The sequence below is a fragment of the Ursus arctos genome, unplaced genomic scaffold (assembly GCF_023065955.2).
Source record: "Ursus arctos isolate Adak ecotype North America unplaced genomic scaffold, UrsArc2.0 scaffold_8, whole genome shotgun sequence".
In the NCBI taxonomy this organism is placed as follows: domain Eukaryota; kingdom Metazoa; phylum Chordata; class Mammalia; order Carnivora; family Ursidae; genus Ursus; species Ursus arctos.
The window spans coordinates 50,747,974-50,771,350 of NW_026623100.1; the positions used below are offsets into that span (position 1 = coordinate 50,747,974).

General features: G+C 46.9%; 1 long non-coding RNA gene across 15 annotated transcripts in view; it reads left to right on the forward strand.

Moving 5' to 3' along the window:
* LOC113242353 (uncharacterized) overlaps positions 1-23,377 on the forward strand; it is a 277,321-nt gene that overhangs the window by 232,759 nt on the left and 21,185 nt on the right. For 3 of the 15 annotated variants that reach the window (XR_008958193.1, XR_008958186.1, XR_008958192.1), the window contains exons 5-9: positions 3,013-3,649; positions 5,054-5,138; positions 6,055-7,899; positions 8,668-8,984; positions 14,044-21,459. The exons of 5 other annotated variants lie outside the window; for them this stretch is intronic. This is a non-coding gene — a long non-coding RNA (uncharacterized LOC113242353). Of the gene's footprint in view, positions 1-3,012; positions 3,650-5,053; positions 5,139-6,054; positions 8,407-8,667; positions 8,985-14,043; positions 21,460-23,377 lie in introns of those variants that run through there. 7 more of the 15 variants (XR_008958195.1, XR_008958194.1, XR_008958196.1 and 4 more) reach the window with 7 other exon arrangements.

Sequence of the window (23,377 nt, forward strand, 5' to 3'; positions counted from 1 at the left end):
TCATTTACAAATCATTTGCATATACAACGAGTCTAGTATCCAGATTATATAAAGAATTATTATAACTCAACAATAAAAAGTAAATATCCCAATTAAAAAATGGAGGAGGAATCTGAATAGACATTTCTCCCAAGAAGATATACAAAAAACAAATGAAAAGACTCTAATATCATTAGTCATTAAATCACAGGGAAATGTCACATCATATCCACCAGGACGATTAAAAGAGAGAGAAACACGAGCGCTGTTGACGATATGCATTCCTCAGCATGTCGGTAGAAAATGTAAAATGAGTGCAGCCACTTTGGAAAAGAATTTGGCAGTTCCTCAAAATTATAAACAGAGTTACTATGTGACCCAGTGATTTCATTGCCACATCTGTATCTAAAAGGATTGAAAACATATTCACACAAAAACTTGTACACGAATGCTCATAGCAGCAGTATTTATAATAGCCCAAAGGTCAAAACAGCCCCAATGTCCGTCAACTAACTGATAAATAAACACAATGTGGGCTCTCCATATAATGGACTGTTACTCAGTCATAGAGAGGGAAGAACTACTAACGTAAACTAAGCCATGGATGAAATATGAAAACATCATGCTAAGCGAAAGCAGCCAATCTCAAAAGATCACATTCATATGAAATACCTAGATAGGCAGATTCACAGAGACAGAAAGAAGATTCACGGTTGTCAGGGGCTAGAGGAGAGGGAATGGGGAGTGGCCTCTAATGGGTACTGATTTTTCAGTGAATTATGCACATGTTCCAGAATTAAGTAGTGGTGATGGTTGCACAACCTTGAGAACATAAAATCTACTGAACTGTATACTTTAGAGGGGTGAATGCTATAGTTAGTGACTTGTATCTCTACCTTGTAAAAAAGATAATGTGGTCTAAAGGTTCATAATTCAAAAGACACAAGAGTCAGGAATGAAAGGTCTTCCTTCTTCCGAGGGCAGTACCCATCACTCCTGCAGCCGTTGGGACGCATGTCCACCAAGGAAGCAGTTTTGTGTTGTTCGGGACGTAGTTCGGTGCACATCTCTTTGCTTTTTTATTCTCTGCATGCTGCTTGGAGTTTTGCTTTTTTCTTAGGTTTGTGTTCTTGACTGTAATCTATGAGCCCCTTTATATTATACATTCTGGAACAATTCACTGCAGATGAATATATCTTACAGACTAACATGAGATATCTGTCTGTAATAAATATTATCAGGATGATAGTTAATTTTATTATATCACCATCATCATCATCAGTAAGCAGTCTTTATCAAGCCCAATCCAGATCAAGGGGCTGGAATTACATTCAGTCTCATCTGAGCTCAGGGAATCTGGGTCTTGGCCAAGACACCCCAGCGTTTGTCTGGGATTTTGTTTTCAGAAGACTTTGTGGTTGGTTACGTGATTCCTGGTGAAGACGTGCACGTTCAGGTGAGCCTTCACTCTTCGGGACATTTTGGTTCCTGAAGACGCTGAGGGAACTGCTTAATTGCGTTAGGTAGGCAAAGAGATGGTCTGACCTGCCTTGGGCCACAGTAAACAAAGACCAAATACACCGCCGAGGACCACATCTGGAAACCCCCTCCTGGGGCTCTGCCGAGCCTGGGGTGTGTGTGGTCACCTGCGGCCCTGCCCAGAAGCCCACAGACCCCACAGCTTACGAGTTAGAACAGCAAGTTCCAGTACAAGTCCCCTGCTGTTCTCACAGGATTGGATTGCTAATTGTGTGCTGGACTCCTTAAAATCTCATAGAATTGAGGTCTTAGAGTCAGTTTTTGCTCATTTGTTCATCAGTATGAGAGAAATTTCGGTATAAAAGCCACTGACAAGGGAGTTTCAGCTGGTCCCTTTCTCTTCTCTGAGCCTTGCTGCCGTTGTTCTTGTTGGTGCTTCTAAACGAAGGGCCCATAATGTCTCCTTCTCTGGTTATGAAGTTAGTAGCATGTGTACCCTGAGTGGTGTTCTCATCCGGCTTTCGAGTCATTTCCCAGTGATGGTCCTTCTACTCCCTAATACCATGGGTGCCAGGGGCATGCGGTCATGCTGGTTCCAGGTAGAATAACTAAGGCTGGCAGGGGAGGAATGCGGGGGCTCCTCCCACACCTGGATAAGGGGCCACGGAAGGGGGCGGTGGGGTTAGAAAGCTGGAGAGACAGAATCGAGGGCAGAGGCTCTGGATACTCACAGAGCCCAGCCCACACGTTGTGGAGAGGATTAATGAAATAATGCAGTCACGCACCAAACGTGCTTAGAACAGCAGCTGCTCAAGAAGTGTTGGCCTTGGCAGTGAGAGCGTGGAGCAATACAGCTGTCTGCAGAAGAGAAGGCCCATCGAGGAAACTATTTTGCAGAAACCACAGAGGCCATCTGGCCTGGGATTAGGGGTTTTGGGAGGGGTCTGGGGCAACTATTATAGGGAATGCGGTAAGGGATGCACCGGGAGGAAATCAGCTTGGCAGCTGCAAGAAGGACCCACTTGAGGAAGAGAATCATGGTGGAGGGAGCACTGTCTCTTGGCAAGTGATTCTCAGGACTCAAGGGTTCTCACCCATTGTGGTACTTATGCATAATAAGATCACTGCAATCATACTTGAAAGCGCTGAGTCCTCTACCTGACACACGATGAGCCCTTCCTGAATGGTGGTGGTGGTGGAGGTGAAGTTTCCATTTCAGGGAAGCCTTTAGAGACTCCTTCTAGGCAGCCTCAAGTTCGTTGAGCAGGTGTTATGAGGCGCTCACCTGGGTACAACCAGGGCAGGGCACCTCGGCCTCGGAGGGACGGAGGAGCTCCTCTATATAAGAGAGCCAGAACTCCGTTTTCCTGGGTGAAGATGGGGATTCCAGAAGGAGGAGGGTCAGGGATGAGGTCTTAAAAGAGAAAGAATTTTGGGAAAAGAGAAATTTATCCAGTAGGCAGTCTGTGTGGCTTTGACGTGTGTGAGGTTAAGCTCTTTCTTGGGCCCTTCAACATCACCTGTAAAGTCTATGCTTCTCGCCACCTGTTCCAGAAAAGTGGACTCTCTGGTTACCTCAAAGAGAATGTGAGTCCTGTGCTGAGTGAGGCATGTGATGAAAAACAGACTAACCCCGTGGAGGCAGGATCCAGAAGACAGAGAACGGCTGACATCCGGGATATGCTGTCATGGCTGTGGTCACAGGGAATCCAGAAGAGGGGCTGGTGTTGGGGACAGAAGCAGATGAAGGCTGAGAGCATGGTCTGTGAGGGGCGTGAAGGGACTCTGACTGGACATTCCTTGAACCAGCCCCAGAGGGAATCGTAGCAGGAAGAAGAAAGATGGTTTACACCTCAGAGGAAGCAGGAGAGTCGTGAGGTGAAGGTTAAGCCGGCGTGGAGAGTCTTGACCCACCCAGCGGCACACGGCACACTCTTCCCACGTGGTGGAGACTGGTGATTGTGCCCAAGAACCTCGGGCTTGGGTCTGGATTGGATGACCCTAGACTTGGGTCAGGAGGCACCCCACGTGCACAGGTTGCACTTTTTTCTTGCGGTGGCCTTGGCAGGGCCAGATTCCTTGAGCTCCAGTGGCTGACATATTCCTTGTGCTCTGCTGACGTCGGTGAGCTGGCTCTCAGGTCCGAGGAGCAGCTAGAGGAACATTAACAGCTTGGCAAGAGAGGACAGAGGTAAGCAGCGCTGGCGAGGTCCCCTTATTCAGTGCGAGTCGCACTGTACCCGAGTTTCCGGATCAGAAACACACGACCCGTTCATCCAGTCAACAAATCCAAGCGCGTGGTTCTTCGTTGCACACGCTGCAAACTGTCCGAGATGCTGGGATGTGACTGTTCTCTTTCCCTTTACCTCCTTGCAACTTGCCCTCGGTACTGAAGCCGAATTCTACTTGGCTGAACATTAATTTTACCGAAGAGGCATTTGATTTAGTCAAAACCCAACATTACACTAAATGTCCTTGGGTCAGTCTGAGGCTAGAAGGTCAAAGCTCGACCTTGCGCTGTGACTTACTGTATCTTCCCATCCTGCCCCACTGGCCCGTGAAGAGCAGCTGTGGGCGTTTCTCAACGGTACCATGACTTCGTAACTAACCCTATCTGATAAAGCCGATACGTGGTTTTAAATTATATTGTCTTTAACTTTGTTTTATCGAGGGGTCGGTAAAGTCCCTGACAGTAATCTTGCCTTTTTACTTGGGAAGGAAAGGCTGTGCTCTTTGCAAAAGGACTTGGGTTCTTCCTGGAGCCACCGATGGGGTTTTCACGGTTAAGCTTATTTATTTATTTATTTATTTGTTTGTTTATTTATTTATTTATAAAGATTTTATTTATTTATTTGAGAGACAGCCAGCGAGAGAGGGAACACAAGCAGGGGGAGTGGGAGAGGAAGAAGCAGTCTCCCAGCGGAGGAGCCTGATGTGGGGCTCGATCCCAGAACACTGGGATCACACCCTGAGCCAAAGGCAGACCCTTAAGGACTGCGCTACCCAGGCGCCCCTATGATTAAGCTTATTTAAACGGCGGGACTTTTGTACCTGTCCCTTCCCGCACAGAGTATTTTTACGCTTTTTAAGATTTAAATTGAGAACTAAAGCTACAAATACTTTTACTATGATTAATGTTTTAAAGACTAATGTTGTATTTGTATGTATTAATGTACCGTATTCAGGCAGGTTCACTTAACATATTTTTTATTCTCCAGTTGATGTTTCTTGCTTCCAGGGATGGAGAATGGCTGCAATGGTTAGTTTTCTGTGTCAGCTTGACTGGGCTGAGGGGTGCCCAGAGAGCTGGTAAAACATTCTTTCTGGGTGTGTCTGTGAGGGTGTGTCTGGACGAGGTCAGCATTTGCACTGGCAGGATGAGGAAAGACGATCGCTCTCATCAACGTGGGTGGGCTTCGTCCAGTCCGGGAGGGCCTGGATTGAACAAGAAGGCGGAGGAAGGATGAACTCATTCTCTGCTTGAGCGGGGACATCCATCTTCTGCCTGTGGATATCACTACTCCTGTTTCTCGGGCTTTCGGCCTCAGACCAGGACTTACACCATCCCCACCCCCCATCCCAACCATGCTTTCAGACGCAGACGGGATGACACCACTGGTTCTCCCAGTGCCCCAGCTTGCAGACGGCTGATTGTGGAACTTCTCTACCCCCATAACCATGTGAGTGCATTTCTGGAATTACAAATACAGACATGCACACATGCATACTCAACCTATTGATTCTCTTTCCCCGAAGAACCCTGTCTAATACAGTGGCTCTCTTAGGAAGGGACACCATCAAAGGTCAGCTTTCTCACAGGGCCTTTCCAGCTCTCGGGCAGCTTGCAGAATGGGGGAATGGCCCTCATTGGACAGAGTAGAGAAAAGGTCCCGTGCTAACACAAACACTGACGTGATCATGTGCGGAACGGGTGCTATGCAATGTGCCTAAGTCTCAGACTGACTTTCCTAGAACCAAGGAGTGGAGGTGTGGTGCCCAACCCTATTCTGGCTAGGGCTCCAAATTCCTCTCTGTTAGATGACCACGGGCCCAAGGTCAGAAAGGGGGGCACCTGAGGTTCAGGCCACCAGGACCAGGAGCCTCATCTGTTATTTGTCTGCATGGCTTACCCAGAAAGGCCACGCCCAAGCCTACGCAGGGCTGACAGCTCCCACAGGTTGGAAGGACGACGGGGTCTGTGAGGCTCCGTAGTCCTGTCACTGACAACAACCCCCTGGACCCAGAGAAGAAACTGCAGCTCAGATCACCACATTTACAGCCCCAAGGTCAGCACAAGGCTCTCGACCATCTCGCTGTGAGCCAGGTGCTGCTGGAGACTCCATAGCCAGCGGGTCCCAGTTGGCCTGGGACGGAGAGGTTTCCCAGGATGCAGGACTTTGGGTTTTAAAGCTGAGAAAAATGAGCCAGGATGAACTGGTTGCCGTAGGAAGGAGCTGCGAGCGACAGGCATAAAGGCTGTCATTCCTTTGAGGGCTCAAGACCCATCCTGAATCACCAGGTAGAGCCCACGTTCCACCCCGAGCACCCCACTGAAGGAGAACTGGCTCATCCTAACTGTGCCTGTTTCTCTTCCAGATCCCGGGTCCATGCCTCCTTCCTCCTCATCCCCTTCCCCCTGACTCGGAGCCCCACGTTGGCCTTCGGTACCCCGGTGAGGGCACCAGTCCGCCTGCACGGCGCTCTTGTTCACAGCGTCTCGTGCGCAAACACCAAAGACGACCTAGAAATGCGGGACTGCACCTGCCCCTCAAAGACAGTAAATCACAAGGGCATTTTTAAAAAGTTACAATCCTGAAAGGATTGAAGATGAACAAACTGGAATAAAAAAAAAAACAACAAAAACTATTATTTTACCCAGAAAGCAGCACACATTCTTTTCTTCAGTTGTGTTTCTTTGATAAAGCGTCCTGCCTCTCAGAGGCCTAGTGTGGCCCCCAGGCCCACGCCGAAGCGTGCTTGCTTAATACCGTCCCCACGCCGTGCGCTGCCAGCAGGACTGTCCTTACAGCGGAAACCAGCACCTCCGGCTGCCAGACCAGCAAAAGCGATATGACAGGCGCTTTCATCATTTCGGCCCCAAACCATACTGGGCCAGCGTGCGTGAAAACCCGTTGGCCTGGGTTGCCCTCCTGACTCCCTCACCTTCCAAGCCTCCTCTCAAATGGCACCCCTGTCTCGGACCAGCAGTTGGCCCGAGGCCTGGGACACGGCAAGCGTTCAGCGGCTGGTACTGTCCATCCCTCCTGTGAGACACCTCTTGAAACATATATAAGCCCCACGTGACTGCAAAGGCAGCCTTGTAAGTCAGGGCATCTCAAGGGAGCCGGGGGCCCTCGAGGACTCGCTCCAGTCGACTCCTTGCAGGGGAGGAGATGGACGTCCCAAGGAAGGTGTTGATCTGCTCAGGGCCGCACCACGGGAAACTGGGATGGGCTGTCTGGACTCCCTGGCCAGTGCTCTTTCCACTAGGACAGGCTGTCAGTCTTCCACATGGAAATACAGCCAGAAGGAAACCAGAGGGGACTTTTTAAAAAACCTTTGTTCTTTTGTTGGTATCATTCTCTTCTGTTTTGTTCTTTTGTTTTTATGTGTGAAGCTTTTTGTTCATGTGTTTTTAATGAAGCTCCCCGCATGCAGGGCAGGAGGGAGAAATCTGAGTCTACAGGTTGCCGGTGTAAGAACCATACCTTCTTCAGTCTGGCGTGTGACAGAACATAAACTCTGCTTTGGGTCCTCATTTTCTCGTGTGGAAGCTAATTTGGCATATGAAATCGGTCCTCCCTCGCTGGGGATGCATCTGGGCGAGGGCCCGCCCACACTGTGATGAGGGGTAGGCAGGTGCCCTCTCTCAGCCCACCGGGCCTGGCCTTTCGCAGGCCTGCGTTCAGCCTCTTCCTCTTCCCTCAACCACAGGACGTTGGGAGGAGCCTCCCTCAGGGGCCCCGCACCCTCCCACGCCCGCCTTCCAGGGAGAGCAGGGAGCCTCCGGGGAAAAGCAGCCTGAGAAGCCAAGGACCACAAAGCCCCCTGCATCAGGGTCCCTGGGGAGAGAGAAGACCAACGTCATGCCTTTGAACCCGGATACCAGAGGAAAACAGCTGTGTGTTTGGAACAAAGGAAAACAGTCTCTGCCAGGCAATTCCTTCCCATGCAGGCTGCAGGCAGGGTCTGGAAGGCCACAGGCTATGCTGTAGTTTGTAACCTTGCATGTGGACACAGGCCCAGAAGATTCTTCAAAGATGCTAGCATGTTTCCTGAGAGGGTCCTGGGCCCGTTCAAACGCCCACTAAAGAGGAGAAGCCCAGCCAGCCTCGCATGCAGCTCCTGACCCCCCCGTATCACAAGCCATGAGACCAGCGCGGAGCAAGGCTTAGCTGGCGATGGGCACATAGGCGGTGGGAAAAGGACAGAAGGGGGAGAGTAAGTGAGAGCAAGAATGAGGTCTGTTTGGTTTTTTTCTCCATAAGAGACGCATATGCACCCCTAAAGCCCATCATTTAGACCCCCTTCTATGGTTTCGGGTCGCTATGGACCGTTCCCCATCCCCAGTTAAGTCCTCTGAAGGCGGGACAGCTGTGTGTCTGTGTGAACTTCACTGTGCCTTATCCGTCCTGCACAACCAACAAATGCTTAAAACTAGTAAATCAAAATGCCTGCCCGAGCCTCTAAAAACGTCTTACTATTTTCAGGCAGGCGATCAGGGCAAAGAGCGTGCGCGGTATATGCATTGGGAATCACAACATTTTAAATTTAAAACAGATTATTTTGAGAAACTAGCAAATGCCCAGTAAAAAAAAGAATGAGTGGTAGACAAGGGGGGAAATCGAAGCTCTCTCCTACCACCATTACACTCTCCAGAGGGCGCCCCTGTTGACATTTCAGACTTCATTTCTTTAATAAAATAAACTCTGAATTAACTTGGTGCAACTGACAGCTATTCATTTTTTATAATTTATTTTTTCCTCTCCGAAATTGTAATTTCCTCCACGTCTATTTTGTATATCCTCTTTATCATGTTTTTGTAGTCCCCTAAGTAGTTGACCAAGTTGAGTTTAGGGGTTTTTTTAATATAAACTTCACAAACTCTGAAGCACGCACATCTTAAACGTACCTGAGATGACTTTTGACAAATACCGAGATAAAGCATGTTGCTGTCACCTGAAAATATTCTTCTGTGCTTCCTTCCAGTTAACCCTTTCCTTCCGAGGAGCAACCACAGTTCTGATTTTCTTCCACCATAGATTAATCGTGCCGGTTCTAGAGGGTCCTACAGACACAGGTGTACTCATTCATTACGCCTTAGTTTGCTCAGCACAGTGCTTCTGGGATCATCCTTCCTGTGCTGTCAGTGGCCGTTCTGTTTATTGCTGTGTAGTAATCCATTTCACGAATATACCACAGTTCACTGACCATTCTCCTGTTCGTGAACAGCTGCTCCGTCCCAGTGTCTCCACTCCAACAAACCAAGCTTCTGTGAAGGCTCCTGTATGAGTCTTTTTGTGAAGGTACGTTTCCATTTTTCTTGGGAAAAAAACCAGGGAGTGGAGTTGCTGAACCTGTTTATATAGTTTTATAAGAAGTTGCCACATCCTCACTGATACTTGGCAAGTCAGTCTTCTTAATTTTAGGTAGTTCTGTACTGGCATCTTTCATTTCTCTGCCGAGTGCCTTTTGTAACCCTATTAGCCATTTGTCTATCTTCTTTTGTGATATGTCCATTCAACTCCTTTGTCCGTTTTATTTTTTTTTAATTTTTAAAAGGTTTTATTTATTTACTTGAGAGAGAGAGAGAGAGAGCACAAGCAGGGGAGCCCGATGCGGGGCTCGATCCCAGGACCCTGAGGCCATGATCTGAGCCAAAGGCAGACGCGTAACTGATGGAGCCACCCAGGCGCCCCTAAGCTCCTTTGTCTATTTTAATTGCATTGTCTTTTCATTATTGAATTGAAAGAGTTCATTATATATTCAGGATATCAGTCCTTTTTCGGAGGTTCTGCAAATATTCTCTCCTGAAATGCTTATCTATTTATTTTCTTAATGGAATCTTTTATCAGCAGCAGCTTTGAATTTTGATAGAGACTAATTTATTCATTTTTCTGTTTTACTTTTTGCTTTCTGTTACCTGCTTATCAAACATTTGCCTATCTCTAGGCTATGAAGGTATTTTCACACATTTTTCTTGAAAAGCTTTAGGGCTTTACATTTTGGTTCACGATTTATTTCAAATTACTTTTTGTTTATGGTGTGAGAAAGGAGTTGAGGTTTCGCTTGTTGGTTTCCATATGCACATCCGGTTAATACAGCACCATTTTTTGAATAGACTTTTCCTTCCCTGCTGGCTTGTTTTGGCACCTCTGTCAGAAACCAAATGACTGTGAAAGTGTGGGCCTGTTTCCAGGCTCTCTGTTTAGATCTAGCGATCGATTTGTTGTTACCTATGTCAGTATCATATTATCTTGTACTGTGGTTTTATACTGTTTTCAAGTCAGATAGTTTGAGCACTCCAAATTTGTTCTTCTAGTTCAAGATCATTTCAGATAGTCTAGATTCTTTGCATGTCTGTGTAGACGTATGTAAGTTTCTACAAAAGGTTCCGACGAGTAACCGTATTAGGATTGCTGTGACCGTATAGATCCATTTGTAGAGAACAGACATGTTGGCAACACTGAGTCTTCAAATTTGTGAACATAAATATATCTCTCCATTTCTTCGGGTCTTTTAAAATCTCTCTCAATAATGTTCTGTAGTCTTCAGTATAAATGTCTTGCCCATCTTTTGTTAAATTTATTCCTGAGTCTTTTATGCTTTTTTTTTTTTAAGATTTATTTATTTTAGAGAGTTAGAGAGAGTGCATGTGAGCAGGGGGAGGGGCAGAGGGAGAGGGAGAGCGAGCATCTCAAGCAGACTCCCTGCTGAGTGCAGAGCCTGACGCAAGGCTCAATCCCTCGGCCCTGAGATCATGACCTGAGCCGAAACCAAGAGTCAGACGTTTAACCGACTGGGCCACCCAGGCACCCCTCTTAGGCTTTTTGGTGATATTATTAATGGAATTGTTTTTCTAATTTCATTTTCCAAATTTTTTTTTTTAAAGATTTTATTTATTTGACAGAGATAGAGACAGCCAGCAAGAGAGGGAACACAAGCAGGGGGAGTGGGAGAGGAAGAAGCAGGCTCATAGCGGAGGAGCCTGATGTGGGGCTCGATCCCGTAACGCCGGGATCACGCCCCGAGCCGAAGGCAGACGCTTTAACCGCTGTGCCACCCAGGCGCCCCTCATTTTCCAAATTTTTGCTGCTACTATATGAAAGTACAATTGATATTTTAACATTAACCTTGTATCCTGCAATCTTGTTCAATTGATTTATTAGTTCTAATAGTTGTTTTATAGATTTCATAGGATGTTTGACGTAAACAATCGTGTCATGTGGAGAGTTGGTTATAATTCTTTTCCAGTCTTTATGCCTTTATTTCCTTTACTTGCAATACTGCAGTGGTTAAGACTTCCAGTTCAATGTTGACGTGAGAGTGGGAGTAGATATCATTGCCTTGTTCCTAATATTGTGGGAAGTCATTCAATATTTCAGTTAAATATGATGTTAGCTGTAGGTTTTCATAAATGCCTTTTATCAGATCGAAGGATTCTCTTCCTATTCATTTCCCCAGATTTTTTATTATAAATGAGTGTTGAATGCTTTTTCTGTCTCTGTTGAAATGGTCATACAATTTTTTCCATCATTCTGTTAATACGGTGGATTACATTGATTGATTTTTCTAATATTAACAAACCTGGCATTTCTGGTGTGACTCTAACTTGAGCATGTATTATCCTTTCTGTAGAAGGCTAGATTCAACTTACTAATGTTTTGTTAAAAGTTTTTGCACCCAGGGGCGCCTGGGTGGCTCAGTTGGTTAAGCGTTGGACTTTTGATTTTGGCTCAGGTCATGAGATCGAGCCCCTCATTGGGCTCCTCGCTCAGCGGGGAGCCTGCTTCTGCCTCTGTCTCTCCCCCTGCTTGTGCACGCACTCTCTCTCTCTCTGACAAATAAATAAATAAAATCTTTAAAAAGAAGAAAAAGAATCAATGCTGGCCTCATAAAATAAGTTGGGAAGTGTTTCTGCCTCCTTTGTTTTCTGAGTTTGTGAAGGATTTATGTTATTTCTCTCTTAAGCGTTTGACAGAATTGATGAAACAATCTCAGGCATAGTTTTCTTTGTGGAACACTTTCTTTAATAATGAATTCAATTCCCTAAATAAGTATAGGTTGTTCAGATTTCTGTTTCATCATATGCGAGTTATGGTTAAGTTGCTTCTTTCAAGGCATTTGTCCATTTTGTCTAAGTTGTCAAATGTGTTGGCATAAAGATTTTTATAATATTATTTTATTGCCCTTTTGGTGTCTGTAGCACATTCGGTGTTATTCTGATACTGGTGACTTGTGTTCTCTCTGTTTTTCTTGATTACAAGAGTTGATCTTCTCAGAGAACCAAATGTTTTTATGTCACCTATTTCTGTTCTTATATTTTTTATTTCTTTTCTTCCATTTACTTTGGGTTTACTTTTGTTTCTTTCTTTCTGTCCTCACTTTTTTTTTTTTTTTATATTATGGGATTTTTTTTTAAAGATTTTATTTATTTATTCGACAGAGATAGAGACAGCCAGCGAGAGAGGGAACACAAGCAGGGGGAGTGGGAGAGGAAGAAGCAGGCTCATAGCGGAGGAGCCTGATGTGGGGCTCGATCCCAGAACGCCGGGATCACGCCCCGAGCCGAAGGCAGACGCTTAACCGCTGTGCCACCCAGGCGCCCCTGTCCTCATTTTTTTATACTCTTAAGGTAGAACCTTAGGTCACTGATTTTAGATCTTTGTTCTTTTCTGATGTAAGTATATAAGCTATAAATTTCCCTCTGAATACTGCTTTAATTACAGTTCATGAATATTAATGTTATTTTCATTATAATTCTGCTCAAAAATTTTAAAATTTTCCTTATGGTTTCTTCCTTGGGCCTTAGGTTATTCAGAAGTATGTTGTTTGATTTCCAACTATCTGGCGTCTTCCAAGATACCTCATTGTTGTTGATGTCTAACTTAATTCCATTGCGATCAGTGAAAATACTCTGTAGGATTTCAATCCTTTTCAACTTACTGAGACTTATTTTATAATAAACCTCGTACGGTTTGTCTTGGCAAAAGTTCCAGAGGCACCTGAAAAGAAAGTCTATTCTGAGGTTGTTGGGTATAGGCTCTGAACTAGCTAGTGGTGGTTTTGTACGGATCATCTAAGTCTCTCCTGACTTTAGACCTAGTTTCTCTAACAGTGACTGGGAAGGGGAGGTGTTAACATTTCCAACTATGACTGTGGAACTGTCTTCTTTTCCTTTGAGCTCTACTATTTTTGCTTCCTGTATTTGGAAGCTCTGTTATTAGGCTCATACAGGTTGATAATTATAATGTCTTCTACATGACACGTCCATTTATCATTAGGACATGTCCCTCTTAGGTCTGGTAGCACTCTTTATCTCAAAGCTAATGTCATCTGATATGGATATACCCAGTGCAGCCTGCTTAATGCTTAATGTCTTCATAGTACTTCTTTTTCCATTCATTCTCTCAACATCTCTGTAGATGTTTCTTTCTGTTTAAAGTGCATCTCATCTTCTTTATCCATTGGAAGTATCTTTTTATGTTCCTTATTTTTAGTTCTTGGAACATATGAGTTTCACAGTGCTCATATTATTTTCACATCTGTGGCTCAGAACATGTAAGATTGAATTCTACAAATTAAAAATATATATTATGCAGAAGGCAGTATCAGATAATAACATATCCAGGAAGTTTCACAGACACAGCCAATCGCACATTTCTGGACCTCAGCAACTTAGAGTCAGTTAAGTCCTAAATCATTTAATGACTTGGGCCCTAGATCAGCTTCATGATATGATATTACTTTGGGTGCTAATAAAGTTCTCATCATTGCTTTTGAAGGCATGATCATTTCTGGGTTATTTTAACTCTCAAATCTAAACTGAAAAACCCAATCTGAAGACTGAAAGAAAAAAAATCTGCCACTTAATACTTAATGAGGAAGTTCTTGGTTTTAAAGTTCTTAGTAAGGGGGCGCCTGGGGGGCTCAGTCGTTAAGCATCTGCCTTCGGCTCAGGGCGTGATCCCAGAGTCGTGGGATCGAGCCCCACATCAGGCTCCTCCGCTGGGAGCCTGCTTCTTCCTCTCCCACTTCCCCTGACTGTGTTCCCTCTCTTGCTGCCTGTCTCTCTCTCTGTCAAATAAATAAATAAAAATCTTAAAAAAATAAAAATAAAGTTCTTAGTAAGAAGAATGGTTTACATTATTTTTTGATTTAGAGATTCACCCCAAATAGAATCCTGAGCATTTTGACTTTTTGTTTTTAAAGATATTATTCAGACTAAAATCTAAACACCACAGCGTGTGTCTGGGTGTATTATTTTCAAACTCTGACATTTCTTGGGACTCAAATGGTGGCTAAGCGGAGGGTGGGAGCCTTGAAAAGAGAAAGTACAAATTTTCACCCTGCTTTCTGTAACAGGAGCTGCAAGAGCAGGTCTTCGTGGTTCTCTGTGGGAGGCCTGGTGTACATGTGTGCACTCATTCACACACAGCAAGAGGACAGCCTTTGCTAACAACGATGTGCAGCGTTCAAAATCCCTGGAGTCAGACCCAGTGCCTGAAAAGGTTTAGACCTACCATTACTTTGGCTCAGTAAAGATTTTAGTTGGGAACTACAGTTAATAGCCCAGGAACCATTTCCCAAAGATTTTTAAGGCTTACGAGCAGAGGCAACGATGACAATAGTGGTGATCACAATGACATCATCGGCGATGACATCGTCACCAATAGCTGCTACCATCTATTGATCCCATCACACGTGATCACACGTTATCTTCATCCTCCCAACAACCCATTCACAGACCACACCTGTGGCACTGGGGGAAAGGGCAGAAAATATGAAAGAGGAAGGGATTGGGCCAAGTTTCGATGTTTTATGTGAGAGGTCCGTGTGGCTGGGGTGAGCTAACAAAACATGTTAGTTCACACGACTCTTCAGAAACCCTGACATGCTGGAAGCGTGCCCAACCTGCCAGCCCCTCTAGATCTGACTGAAACAGGAGATCCAGTAAACACGGTCACCAGAGCTAGTTCATTTCTTGGAAAAGGGATTTCCAGAGAGTTCTCAGAACATATAAATAGCAGGACCATAAAGACAAACGTAACCATTCAAGGAATGGAGAAGTATATTCTCAAAAATTACACTCCAAGCCAGAGTTGCGGTTCAGAAAGGGGTTTTATGTTGTTGTTTTGTTGTTTCAGTTTTGGCTTCAGAAAGGATGCGCTGCCCTGTTGTAAACAGTTCCTCAGCAGTGGGCAGGGGTGTGCCTTCACAGTGGCTTCAGACATCTAGACTTTGGCATAGATAGAAAGACATAGGACCTACCCATGGGGTGCCCTCTTGGGGTGCACTCAAAAGAGCAATGCTTTGAGAGAAGAGCGTGGCTTTTCAGAAGCAAGTGTCGAGGAGATGTTTCCAGAAACCTTGCCATGACTCGTACTGCAGCTTTCCCTGCCTGATGTCTGCAGCTAGGGCTGCCATGGTTCTCCCATAGACCAAGAGTCTAAGTCTTGAGCTAGACTCTCTCAATACCGAACGCACAGACGCACAATCTTTGCAGGGAGCTCTTGTGCGGGCAGGAGCACCGGGAGGAGAAGCCTCCGATCCTATCAGGCCCATGGCTACCGCTTGGTTGGATCCTGGGTTAACTTCTGCGCTTCACCAGTGGCCTACCCTATGACACCCTCCACTCCACGCCACGCTCCTGGCCACGCCCTGTTGACTGCCTGCTTATTTCCAGTGATTGCTAATGAGAGTCCATCTCAGAAGAGCAAAGGATCCAAAGAGTTCCTGGAATGTGTTACAGAACTTCGCCTGTCAAACAGGCTGCTTTCCAGATGAGCGTTCCTTATCTCTAGGAAGCCAGATCTTGGAGAACAATGAGATGCGAATCGAGATGACCCCCTGCTCTTCTTGGGCAGCTGCTGAGCCAGAAAATGTGCCTGCAGGGAAAACCTCACTTGGGGGAAGTGAAGAGGCTAAAGTTCTTTATTTTGAAAATAGAGAACAACGCTTCTCACAATCCTTCCAACTAGAATATTACCTCCCAAAATGAAGAGTCAGTCACATTTCAGGGGCAACCAGGCAATGACGAAGAAAAAGCTGGAAGGCAAACTTCATTTGATAAGCCACGGGTCTCTGAACTTTGGAGGCAGCCACTCCCCCGGGCAGAGACCTGGCCCTCCTCCCTCGCTGAACACCGTCTATATATGAGCTTGGAGCTCTTTATGGATAGAAGCAGCCAATGAGGAAGGAGAAAGAAGTGGAGAGGAGAAAACCAAAACGCAGCTCGGCCGTTCTTTGTTCCAGGCACTGTGGGGACTGCCGGCGTGCCTTCCTTCTACCACTCCAGCCTCACAGGCACGCACCTGCACTCTGGCCCGTGGCCCGTTTGGCGTCTGACTGACAGCCCACCCCGCATCCAGGTGGTCATGAACCTAGACCGAGTCATCTGAGTATCTGCCCCCAGCAACCTGCACAGGGCCTGCCACAGGGCCTGCGGGGACGCTTCAAGGCAGCTGATGCCTGGGCAGTGGTCTACACTGAAGTCTGGCACATCAAGGTCTGCGTCAAGAGGCAGGCTGGGCTCAGTCCACCTGGTGTGCAGGATCTTCTTCCCGGCTAGCGGCTTATTCAAGCACAGTCCGGCGACGCCGCCTCACAGCAAGGCACAGGATCCTGAAGGGGCGCTGGGCTGGCTCAGTCAGAAGAGCGTTTGGCTTGATCTGGGGGTTGTGAGTTTGAGCCCCACGTTGGGTGTAGAGATTGCTTAAATAAAACTAACTCACTAACTGAGTAAATGAGTAAATGAGTAATTAAATGAGTAAATAAATGGGTCCTCAGAAGGCTGGATGACCCCATTCAACCCTGGGAATTGCCAGGCTGTGTGTGTGTATATTTGCCTTCTGTGAGTGACCCTACCAACACCTAAAACTAGCCTCGTTAGATGCTGGAGCCAACGGTTCTTTCTCAGATCTGACTCTGTGCTTCAGAATAAATTGTTCAAAATCATCGAGCAAACCAACGCCCTGTGATAGGAAAGGTTTTATGAGGATTTGAGTCTAAAGTGACTTCCTCTCTTCTGTACCAGGAGTTTAGAAACCAAAGCAAACCTTGCAAGAGGTTTGGGTGTGTCTCAAAAGCACTGGGGCTGGCTCAGGGTTCTGACGAGGTCACCCTGAAGTTGACCAGTGCCTTAGCAAGTGCCTGGGCCTGAGAAGCCAGATCTCTTGAGCCCACAGGACCAGCAAAACCTGGCTGGTCCAGCTGCCATTCACAGGCAGACTCTGCAGGTCCGAGGGACAGAGGGCTGCCAGGGCTAGAGAGCAGAGGGCCAGGAGGCTGACACTCAACCCTGGTCTCTTGACTCAAAGCCTCTCCCCAGGGCTTGCCCTTCCCCCTAACTATATGTGCCCCAAATTGTCACCAGATCTCGGGAAAGCACTGGCTTTGTCTGGCATAAACACCAACCCTACAGCACACCCCATGATTACCAGATTGGTAGTTCTTGTCTAGGTCTTGCGGCTTTCTTTGGGTTTTCTCGGGTGTTTCTCTCCCAAGCCTTTCCCCTTTCCTTTGATTATATTCACATAAACATTCAGCTTTGTAGCCTTAAGGCATTCTCAAACAGAGCTCAGTTTACCCATCTGGATTTCCCTGAGCCGTGCCTGGCCAGGCCCTGTGGGGCTGCCTGTGCACTGTGCTCTGACGTCCATCCCCAGCTGTTCCAGCCTGCCTCCCACTCTGCCTTCTCCTCCTCTCTGTTTCCTCTTCTCCTCTCAGGGCAAGATCCATTGAGGGTCCCGAAGGAGGAGACCTAAGGTTCTTCTCTCAGGCAAATAAGACGGAGGGATGACATAATCCCTTTAAGTCTTAGAAAAACAACCTTGTGGCTCTTGGCTCTTTGGGCCCTCATTTTGGTTGCCTCAGGGCACCGGGCAGAAGGCCAGGGAGCCCAGCTCCAGCCTGAGACTCGCAGAGCTCAGGGAATGCCAGTAATGGGCTGTCTGCTGCCGCTTGCTCCCCCTTTCCCGAGACTCTGGCCTACGGAAACTTAGAGCTCTGAAGGCAGGCCCGAGACTCGCCGTGGAGCCTCCCACAGCCTCCAATTGCTTGATCACACACGGCTTCATACTCACTTCCACTTCCTCTCCTTGTGTTTTTGGACTGATAACCTGACTTAACCTTCTGATGTCAGAAAGTGGGTCAGCGGCTGCTCTTGCCTCAGGAAAGGCTGGAAGGCTGAATGAATGCCTATTGTTCTGGGCCATTTTTAAAGAAAAGTGAGGTATCTTGAGGAAAAACGAAGACAAGATACTGAAAGGTTTTACAAAACGTAAGAGGAGAAAAGCTCAAACATCCATTGGCAGTAGATCGGGTAAACAAATCATGGCATATTCACCCAATGGAATCCTACCTACCGACAAAAATACAGGAGCTGCCGATGGACAGAACACACGCATGAATCTACCAGACATCATGCACGAAAGAAACCAGACAAAAGAGGGTATGTGATACGATTCCATTCATATAAAGTTCTAGACCTGGCTAAGAAATCCATATGGATTACTGAAGAGCAGGAGAGGATGGTGGATTGACCGAGAACATAAAGGAACTAATGGAAATGTTCTATATTTCATTCAGGGTGGTGGTCACACACACATATGTTTGTATAAAAATTCATCAAGCTCTACCCTTAAGAATTATACACTTTACTGTATGTATCTTATACTTCAATAAATACTTAAAAAAAAGAAAAGACAAAGGGAATAAGGAGTCAATGTAGGAGTACCAGGAATAGTGTGTCATGTACTCTTCTCCACAATTTCCCCCAGTGGGTGACATCTTACCTAACTACAGTATAATATGAAAACCAGGAAACTGCTCTTGGTAAAGTGTGGGTGTGTGTATGTGGTGTGTGCATAGTTTTATGCCATTTTATTGTACATGTAGATTCCTGTAACCATCACTGTGATCAAGATACAGTACCATTCCATCACTATAAAAATACTACGATTCACTCTAAATATATACATCTGGCAACTTATATGAAATTGACCAATTGCTTGAAAGGCACAAACTACCACAACTCCTCAACATGAAACAGACAATTTGAACAGCTTTATGACTATTAAAGAAGTTCCATTCATTATTTAAAAATTAAATAGAAAGAAATTTCCAGGTTCAGAGGGTTTTACCGGAGAATTGTATCAAATGTTGAAAGAATTAATGCCAGTTTTACACAATGCCATCCTGAAAATGGTAGAGAAGGGAAGGTATACTTCTTTTTTTTTTTTTAAAGATTCTATTTATTTATTCGACAGAGACAGAGACAGCCAGCGAGAGAGGGAACACAGGCAGGGGGAGCGGGAGAGGAAGAAGCAGGCTGCCAGCGGAGGAGCCTGATGGGGGGCTCGATCCCGGAACGCCGGGATCACGCCCTGAGCCGAAGGCAGACGCTCAACCGCTGTGCCACCCAGACAAAGAGCAAAACCCTAAAATACTAAAACCAGACAAAGAGCAAAACCCTACAGTCTAATAAGCTTCATGAATACAGACAAAGATCCTTAAGGAAACATTAGCTAATAGAATTCATCACTATAAAAAAAGAATAATACCCCATGACCAAGTGGGGTTTATTCCATAGATGCAAGACTGGTTCAGTGTTCCAGAATCAACCAATGTAATCCACAATATTAACAGAGCTAAAGAAGAAAAACCACATAATCATTTCAACTAATGCAGGTAAGACAAACAGAAAACCCAATACCTGTTCATGACAAAAACTCTCAAAAAACAGGAGTAATGGGAAATGTCCTCGACTTGATAAAACCATCCACAAAAACTTACAGCTAACATCTACTTCGCAATGAAAAACTTACTGTTTTCCACCTAAGACCATGAAAAGGCGAGGCTAATTAACATAGTACTGGAAGTTCTAGGCAGTGCAATAAAGCAAGAAAGGGAAATAAAAGACATCAGAAAGGAAGAAATAAATCTGTTCTTATTTGTAGATTCCATAAAGCTGTGTGTAGAAAATCCCAAGGAATTCACCAAAAAACTCTTAGAACTATAAAGTGAGTTCAGCAAGGTCACAGGATTAACATAACAAAAATCGATTGACCGTCTATATACTGGCAATGAGCACATGGAAACCAAAAATAAAAACACAGTGTTATTTTTTTAAAAGATTTTATTTCTCTATTTGAGAGGGAGAGAGAGAGAGACAGCACAAGCTGGGGTGGGAGGGGCCTATGGAGAGGAAGAAGCAGACTCCAGGGTGAGCAAGGGAGCTGGATGTGGGGCTCAAAGATCCCAGGATCCTGGGATCATGACCTGAGCTGAAGGCAGGTGCTTAACCAACTAAGCCACCCAGGAGCCCCACAAAATACGATGCTATTTTTAATCACACACACATATACACAGAAAAGAAAAAAAGAAACACTTAGGTGCAAGTCTAGGAACACAAACCTCCAGTAAGACTGAACCAAAAAAAAAGGGAGAGAAGATATAAATTACCCATCCCAGGAATGAAACAGGTGACATCACTGCAGACGTCTGCTATAAATCTGTCAGTTTTATTGAGCTTTACAAGGACCAGCTTTTGTTTCATGAACTCTCTCTCTCTTTCTGTTTTCCATATTCATTGCTTTTTTAAATTTATTTTTTTAAATTTAACTTCAATTAACATATAATGTATTATTAGTTTCAGAAGTAGAGGTCAGGGATTCGTCAGTCTTATATAACCCAGTGCTCATGACATCACGTGCCCTCCTTAATGCCCAGCGCCCAGTGACCCCATCCCCCCACCCTATTCATTGCTTGTTTTTCAGATCTTTTTCTTATTTCTGCTTGTTCGGGATTATTTTGCTCTTCTTTTTCTAGTTTCTTGAGGAGCGAGTTGATATTACTGATTCGAAACGGTCTTCTTTTCTGATGAAAGCATTCACGGTATACCTTTTGCTCGCAGCGCTGCGTCCGTGCATCCGACGATTGCGATGTGCTGTGCTGTCATTTTCGTTCGGCTATGTTTCTATTTCCCTTGAGCCTCCCGCTTGGAAACATGGATTATTTGGAAGTGGGCTGTTTCATTTCTAAGTATTTGAGAATTTTCTGTGATAGCTCTGCTGTTAATTCCTTTTTTTTTTTTTTTAAAGATTTTATTTATTTATTCGACAGAGATAGAGACAGCCAGCGAGAGAGGGAACACAAGCAGGGGGAGTGGGAGAGGAAGAAGCAGGCTGCCAGCGGAGGAGCCTGACGTGGGGCTCGATTCCATAATGCCGGGATCACGCCCTGAGCCAAAGGCAGACGCTTAACCGCTGTGCCACCCAGGCGCCCCTCTGCTGTTAATTCCTAGTTTGATTCCACGAGAGCCAGAGAACACACTCCACACGATCTCGGTTCTTTCATGTTTGCGGACTTTTGCCTGACAGCCCCAGGGAGGATTCGTCTTGCTACAGGACGTGCGGGCACACAAAAGGCACGTGTATGCTTCTGGGTTGGGGTGGATTATTCTACAATGTCGACTAGATCCTGCTGGTCCGTAGCGCTGCGGAGTTGTGTGTCTCCGCTGATCTGCCTGGCTTTTCCCCAGAGACAGGGGTCCTGAAGGACCCAACGACCACAGTGAATGTGCCTATTTCTCTCCTGAGTTCTATCCATTTTGCTTCACGTAATTTGAATGCTCCTCGGCGGAGGGCGGACAGCCGAGCTCCCTGATGTGGTTTCCACTTGCGCTGCCGGGGAGGAAGGTCAGCACCTTGTTATCGCCCTGCCAGGATGGAACTCCTAAGCCCTGGCTCATCATTTGGTCTTCGGTGACACCACCCCCAGGTGAGGGGGGCTTGGGGGTGCAGAGGTCCTAGTCACCTGCCTTCTTGTCTATACTTTTCAAGGTCTTCCTGTATGTTTTATAGAATGCCCCAGGTTTTCAGTTGCACTTAGTGGGAAGAATAGAGAAACGTATGTCTACTTCGTCTTTCCAGAAGTGGACGTCTCAAAGTGCTGTACTTTTAAAATCACTCCGAGCCAGTTTCGTCATGCTAGATTTGAGCGGTAACCAGGGCTGGTAATTCCTCTACCCCAGCGGCTGGAGGATGGTGGGCTGTATCTTGATAGCAGGCTGGATGCCGGCCCGGAGGTATGAGAAGCGTTAGCGATCTGGTGGGGGTGGCGGGGTGGGCCATGTGGGGCAGGGGGTCGGGGTTCAAGACGCTGAAAACCACTGAACTTCCTGCAGTCCTGGAGCTGGCACCACTTGGTGGTGGTTCTGGGACTGGACGGGGCAGCTGCCAGAGCTCTGGGGCCTGGCGGGCCCTGGGAGCGCCTGGCCTCCAGCGCGAGAGCGGGAGAACCCACATATGGATCACACCAGGTGAAGGACGGTTAGAAATGTCACTGTGCAGGGGACGCACAGCCCGGACCGCTCAAAGCAGGAGGAAGCCTCTGGATTGAATATTCACTGCTGTCTTAACGCCATCCCCCTTCCAGATGCCATATTAGCATTTTAATAGGGCTTTCCAGTCCCCCACCCAGGAGTCACTGCTGCCACAGGCTGGGGCTGAGCTCCGAGGAGAGAGGATGGGGAGATGCTGCGGTCAGAGGCTCCCCAGCCGAGCCCAGTCACCTGCAGGGGGGCTGATGCCGCTGGTGGGGGAGGGGGGCAGGGAGAGCGGAAGCTTGGAAGGAACTGGAGGTGTGTGGGAGTGGGGGGCTGTCCCCTAGGAGTGGGACGAAAGACAGAATAGGCGGCACAAAGCCAGGAATAGAGTAATTTTATTCGTCTCTCATGGATGAATGGCTGCGTCTGCCCAGAAACAGGGCAGGTTGCAGAGCTGTGACTGTGTTAATTGCCATCCGGCAGGGACAGGGAGGAAGGACGCAGGGATGGGGAGAGGGGGAGGCTAGAGTGTTTCAAAGACCCTTTTTCTCTGTGGGAGGAGAGTTCACTGTGGCGGTGGTGGCCGAGGCACAGGTGACAGAGGTGGCGGAGGTGGGCGTGCGTGTGTGCCGGCGAGAAGAGCCAGTGGAGCTGGGTCCGAGAAGGGCACTGCGTATCCTTTCACGTCCTTCACTCAGCAACTTCAGGGTCTGTGTGGCTGACGCAGCCAACGTCATGGTCTCCCGTGTCCCCAGACGTGAGCTCCAGGCCCCCAGCCCCCACGCCACGGGAGAGCCTGGAGCCCTGCCCCCTCCAGGGTCTGAGCCACTTTCCCAGTTTTCTCACCCATCTCCTCTCCCCAGCCCGTTCACTCCCAGCAGCCCTGCTCCTGCCCTGCCCGGGGCTGTGGTCCTGGCCACACCGTGTTCTCCCCTCGCTCCGTCCCTGCTGTGTTCAGGACCATCCCTACTCCCTCTCAGGGCCTCTCATTTCCAGCGCATCTCTCCATCTTCCTTCAATCTCGTTCTCCCTTGTCTTCCCAAAGCACCTGCCCAGAAAAACCACAAGCCCCAGGAGCAATCCAGCTGGTTGCCCCCAGGATGGGGAGCCCCGCTGAAGAAAACCCCCCTGGTGTGTGGTGAGGTTCCAGGCTCCCGCCCCAGCTGGACCGCACCCCGGTGCCGGGGACCTGCTTAGTCGGAGGCCCCAGGCACCCCCTCTCCCAGACCCTCTGTCCTCAGCAAAACGTTCAGCCCTCCACCCTCTGGGACTAACTCCTCTTGTGCCTCTTCTTCTCTATGCATAACCTTACTTTCCTCACTCCCTTCCTTTCCAGCAGAGTCTAAACCTTCGGATCAGATCCCTCCCCCT